The sequence below is a fragment of the Triticum urartu genome, chromosome 2A (assembly GCF_056163025.1).
Source record: "Triticum urartu cultivar PI428250 chromosome 2A, HENAU_Tu73, whole genome shotgun sequence".
Classification (NCBI taxonomy): Eukaryota; Viridiplantae; Streptophyta; class Magnoliopsida; order Poales; family Poaceae; genus Triticum; species Triticum urartu.
This window is the reverse complement of record NC_141874.1, coordinates 355,190,692-355,197,181: the sequence shown is the minus strand read 5'-3', so window position 1 is coordinate 355,197,181 and position 6,490 is coordinate 355,190,692.

Here is a 6,490-nt window from a genome sequence, read left to right as displayed (position 1 = left end):
TCCTTATTGGAACATGTTTACTTGTTGGGATATCACAATATCTCTTATTTAATTAATGCATCTATATACTTGGTAAAGGGTGGAAGGCTCGGCCTTATGCCTGGTGTTTTGTTCCACTCTTGCCGCCCTAGTTTCCGTCATATCGGTCTTATGTTCCCGGATTTTGCGTTCCTTACGCGGTTGGGTAATAATGGGAACCCCTTGACAGTTCGCCTTGAATAAAACTCCTCCAGCAATGCCCAACCTCGGGGAAACTTGAGGGTTGGTTTTACTCGTAGCTAGTCTCATCTGAGTGTGCCCTGAGAAAGAGATATGTGCAGCTCCTATCGGGATTTGTCGGCACATTCGGGCGGTGTTGCTGGATTTGTTTTAACTTGTCAAACTGTCTTGTAGAACCGGGATACCGAGTCTGATCGGAACGTCTCGGGAGGAGGTCTATTCCTTCGTTGACCGTGAGAGCTTGTGATGGGCTAAGTTGGGACACCCCTGCAGGGATTTGAACTTTGAAAAGCCGTGCCCGCAGTTATGGGCAGATGGGAATTTGTTAATATCCGGTTGTAGGAAACCTGAAGTTGACCTTAATTAAAATGCATCAACCGCGTGTTTAACCGTGATGGTCTCTTTCCGACAGAGTCCGGGAAGTGAACACAGTGTTGGAGTTATGCTTGATGTAGGTTGTTCTAGGATCACTTCTTGATCATATTTTTATTGACCGTGCTTTGCCTTCTCTTCTCGCTCTCATTTGCGTATGTTAGCCACCATATATGCTAGTCGCTTGCTGCAGCTCCACCTCATACCTTTTTCCTTACCCATAAGCTTAAATAGTCTTAATCGCGAGGGTGTGAGATTGCTGAGTCCCCGTGACTCACAGATACTTCCAAACCAGCTTGCAGGTGCCGTTGAACCGTGCAGATGACGCAACCAAGCTCAAAGGAGGAGCTTGATGACGATCTTGTCCTTTGTGTTGTTTCGCTTTAGTTGTTTAGTAGTGGAGCCCAGTTGGGGTCGATCAGGGACCTTGTCGCATTTGGGGTTCTTCTTTTATTTTGGTTCCGTAGTCGGACCTTGATTGTATTTGTGTGATGTAATGCTTTATTCATGTATTGTGTGAAGTGGCGATTGTAAGCCAACTATGTATCTTTTTCCTTATGTATTACATGGGTTGTGTGAAGATTACCTCACTTGCGACATTGCTTTCAATGCGGTTATGCCTCTAAGTCATGCTTCGACACGTGGGAGATATAGCCGCATCGAGGGCGTTACAAGTTGGTATCAGAGCCTTCCCCGACCTTAGGAGCCCCCACTGCTTGATCGTATTAGCTGCCGTTGTTGAGTCTAGAAAAATGTTTTGAGTCATTTAGGAATCATATATCGGAGAGTTTAGCAATTCTTTTTACTTCCCAGTCTCCTCATCGCTCTGGTAAGGCATCCTGACGTAGAGTTTTGACTCTTCTCTTCTCAAATTTCACTAATTTTTTTTAGGATCACGCGGGTATCTTGGAATCGTTCCGATGGTTTTGTGACGAGAACATTGTCTTGGTGCCTCCTGTCAGGGGTTTTGTGGCAGTGTCCCGGGGAGTTGATCTCCGAGGTGTTGTCGTCACAATTTTATCGTTGCAGTTCTGGAATACCTGAGTTTAGTACGCCGACATCGAAAATCTCTTTTATGCAGTTGTTGGTGAGATAACCTCGACGCCACCCAGTACTGGGGCGGGAGTTCGGGAGTATTGCCATAACTCGTATAACAGATGCTTTTCGAAGGTTGAGGTAGATGATTTCCGAAGGTTTCTTGGTTATGTGTTGAAGGATGGATACAACTGGATGTAGGTTTTGCTAGTTTTGGGGGAGATATTATGCTTCCCCTGTATCCCCAACACCTGATTGCATAACCGGAAAGTTTCGGGAGTTTCATAGGTGGGAATTCAAGTAGCTCTTAGGATATCTTTCCGACAGATGTATGACATGAAATTGGGGTTCGACGTCTAGTGGTCCGCCTATTCATGGTTGGTTTTACAGTGGTCTCGTTGTGTCTTAAAGAGTCCTTGGCTATGCCGACTCGGGGACGCTTCGTATGTCATGTGCACTGCCTTGTACATGATGGTGCTGTACGATCGAGCCCGTGTAGGCCCCACCACGAAAACTTCGGACGAAATCTCTATCATATGTTTGTTCTGGCTTATCCTGAAAGCTAATCCTTTGTTTTTGTTTTGAGTTGCGGTATTCGAGTTGGTTCAAAGTCAAATGTTGATTCCATACCTTCCCCAAGTGGTGTTCTCATATTCCTATGTGAATACTAATCCTTCTTGTTCATCGAGTTTGTCATTTCAATTTCTTTTCACCGGCGTGTTTTTCTTCAAATGGATCCGATCATTTCTACAACCGTAAGATCAAGTATCAGTTCTTCTCAACGGTGTTCGTTTCACCCATTCCAAATTGTCATTGTTTTTCCCACCCTCCCTCCCTTTGTTTTTCTCCAAGGATTCAGATCTCTTAATCGAGTATCCATCTTACTGAGGTGAAAGTCTCTCCATTCTTTTCTATCAATATTCTCATCCGGTGATTCTCATGAAGATTCTAACGGAGCTTCAATTCGTCTCTCATCACTCGTTTTCTTCTCCGGTGGTTTCAATTCTAGCTTTTCTGTGTTGATCATATTCTTTTCCTTGCTTCAAATGCCTTCTCATACCGGTGCTCCTCATATTCATTCACTTCTCGCTATTCATTTGTTCCGGAGTGCTCAAGAAATCTCAGAAGATTCGTGTTTCCACTCTGCTTTCGTAATCCTTTCAAGCTCTTTCGAGATTGTTATCTCATTCTAGCCATTTAATTCAACCGGTGCAATCTCTCTTTTAAATCATTTCAACAGTGTTTCTTTTGAGTGGGCCCTAACCCACAGGTCTATTCCCAGGATCTTACCTGACTCTTCTTATTTTCCCGGAGCTATCCTCAAATTTCTTTTCGAAGTTTGACGTAAGAATGATTTATCATCAGTCAAATGTCTTTCTCCAAGATCTTCCAAATTCTTTTCATCATTGGTTCAACTTTTATATTCTTCTTTATTCCGGAGTGCCTCAACAATTCTTGATGGTGTTTCTCGTCATAATTCTCAGATTTTGATGACCGAAGATGAGTTTTTCCTCCATATCTTATCCGCTCTCTCAGAGATTCGTGGTTCTAGCTTAAATGCCATACTCTCATAATTGTTTTTCGATTGTGAGAATTCTTTTCACCTATCCGGAGCTTAAATCAAGGATTCTCTAGTCAGCTCGTAATCTCTTCGTTCTTAGGGATCTAAATTCTCTCAAGCATTTTCGTTTATTTGCTAATCCTTCCCGTTGTTTCTTCATGTTTTATTCATTCTTTTTTTTAATTCTTATGGTGGTCCGTTCAAGAGTTCTCTTCCTTGGTCACCATATCAATTTATTCGTTGTTTCAACACTTCCGGTGGTTCGTTCAATAACTTCTCAAGTTTGCGCCATATCTCTCTAAAACCTTCCAACGGGAATAAGTTGTTTGCAATCCGTTGCTTGTCATCAACTTAAATTGATGAAGGATACGCATAACATAATTCTTATTCTTATTTGATTCTAGTGATCTAATTTCCTGCTTTCCGGTGTGGTTAATCATATCACATTCTCGGTTTGAGATGCTTTATCTTTCTTTTCCGGAGTTCCAAGCTCTCGCATTTATATCATCACGGAGATACACCTAAAGCATTACAAGGTTTCACCTTGTGTTTTCTACTTCCCTTTTCTTCTCGTTATCCTTTTGTTACCGGAGTTCTTCACGGAGGTTCTACATGATGGTCCATCTACGATTTAATTCATTCTCGAAGTGTTCATCGAGATTCTTTTCTAAGAAGCTCAAGCTTTCTTCATATTGTAATCCGGAGTGCAATTCTCTCTTTCGTATCATTGGAGGTGTTATTATGTCACTCTTGATAATTTGAGTCATGTTTCATGATTCACATGTTGTTAAGAATGAGATATTTTAAATCCATCAACCTCGTCATTCGATTTATCTTGGGTTATATTTCACCTAAAACTTTCCCTAAGGTTTGTTGCTAATTATGGTGATATTAAATGATCCAAGTTCTTCATTTATCCTTTCCGGTGCGATATACTTTCTCGTCCCCTTCTTCTTATCAACCCAATTCTTTTTCCCGTGAGTGGTAGGTTGTCACCTCATATTTTGAGTTGTATTCTATAAGACCATATCAAGCCTATTATTTTTGTTGTTGGTGTTCCTACAACTCCGTTCGACCCTTCTCCTAAAGATGCCTCTTCAAGCTCTCTTGTGGCATAAGATGGCATTTTCTTCTCCATTCTTTTATTTCAACTATCTATCTTCTATTATTTTGTTCCGGAGCCATTGTGATGTTGCTCTCTTCAACCCACCTTCCGGTCTTGTCAAGATCATGTTTGATTCGTGCTTATCCTTTCAACCGGAGTGTTGTGTCCTTTTGCTCAAGCTCTTTCAGTTTATCAAGTCTTGTATCACTTTTCAACCGGAGTGCTGTCCGAATTCATTCTTCCTTGTTCCTCTTTTCTAACGGAGTGCTTTTAACTTCGTTTATCTCCATTGTTTTCTTTTCTCGAGATGGCTTAACCTCTTCAAGGTTCTTTGGTTTCACTCGTTTTATCAAAGAAGCAACTTAATTTTACCTCTTCTCTTTCTCTTTCGTTGTCCCTCCGGTGCCATTCTAGATCTCGGGACGAGATCCTCTCGTAGTGGTGGAGTGTTGTAATGCCCCGAGTCCGATGTGCCAGGTGTCCTCCGCTTATTTGCTGTTGTTGGCTTGTCATTTGCTTGTGTGTTGCATCTTATCATGTCATCATGTGCATTGCATTATCATGTTTTCAAAACTTGCATTCGTCTCGGTCTCCTCGTTTCGTCTGTTGTCCGTTCTGAGCCTAGACACACTTGCACGCGCCCGCGACATGTCCGGTTTATTATTTTATAAGTGGTCGGAAAATTTTCTCGGAATGGGATGAGAATGGACGTGTGGTCTTATTATAGTGTAGATAGACCGCCTGTCAAGTTTCATCGCATTCGGAGTTCGTTTGATAGCCCAACCGTTAAACTATAGCGACATTATAGTCGGTCAAAAGTCAGACATTTTCGGTCTCCGGAAATAGTTGCCGGGCTGCACTCCTCTCCTCTCTTCTCAGCCCAACCTCTTTTCACAACCCACCTGCAGCCCATCTAAACCCCCCCTCCGTGCCGGACCGTCAGATCGCGATCGGAGGCTCCGAAACGCTCCTAAAACCCCCCTAAACCCAAACCCTAGCCATCCCTGCCTATATATGGACAACCCCTTCCAAATTTGGCAGCCTAGCCCTTCCCCTACCTCCCTGCTGCCTCCCTCCTCAAATTCCGTGCCACCAGCCGCCTTCCCCGTCCAAATCCGGCGCCAACCACCTCACCAGCGCCACTTGGCAACGTCCCAGTGGCTGCGCCGCCACCCAGCCGCCGGATCGGCCTACCGCAGGCCGCCACCTGGCTCCCCGTCGCTCCAGCCGCGCCTCCCATGGCGCGGGCCCGCTCGGCCCATCCGCGGCCCGCTCGTCCCGGATCCCGCCGCCGCAGCCCGCAGCTCGTCCCCGAGCTCGTCGCCGTGCACCTCCCGTCTGTCCTCGTCGCCCGAGGCCACCGGAATGCCGCCGTTCCTCGCGTCGGCCGTCGACCACGGGCGCTCCGCCGCCAGGCCAGTGCCCCAGCGCCCTGCTTTTTCCTCTCTCCTCTCTTCCTCCCTTCCTCACTCCCTCTGTCCACTGCAGTTCCGCCATGGGCGCCCGAAGACTGGAGTTCGCCGCCTTGGGTCGCCAAGCTCCGCATCCCATCAAATCTGGTTGTTCTTGCCGGATCCATCCAGCCTCGCGCCGATCTGCTCCGTTCCCGGCGGCCTCCGCCCTTCTTGCCGTCGTCCGCGTCAAGTCCTGCCGGCGCCATGCCCAACCTCTGCGTCGGCTTCGTCCTAGAGACGAACGAACTTGTCTCGCTGCCGTTGACCGGGCCGGTTCGCCTCCAACCCATCCTGGACCGCCAAGACCCGGTTGAACCGGCCGATTTTCCCGAGAACCAGCTCGGTCCAACCTCGCCCCTCGACCGCACGCGCAGGGACCAGCCTCGCCTGCCCAGATCCGCGCTTGGGCCACTTCTTGCACAAGGCCCAGCGCCACCCAGCGATCCAGCCGGCCACTGCTCCATCCAGCTGGGCCGAGGCCCATGGTGAGAACGCGTCCAGCCCCTCCTATGTTCCTATTGGGCCGGCCAGTTTCGGCCCGTATATGTTTTTTTCCTGGTTCTGTGATTTGTCCAATTATCCAGAGAACTGCAGTTTTACAGAAAAACCGTTGCACTTCATGCATATCGTAACTAATTAACCGTGCATCAGATTAAAACAATTTATATATGAAACTTGCTTAGAATTTTGTCTAGTTTCATAATATGTCATTTCCATCCATGTTTAAAATGCTTAAAATGATGT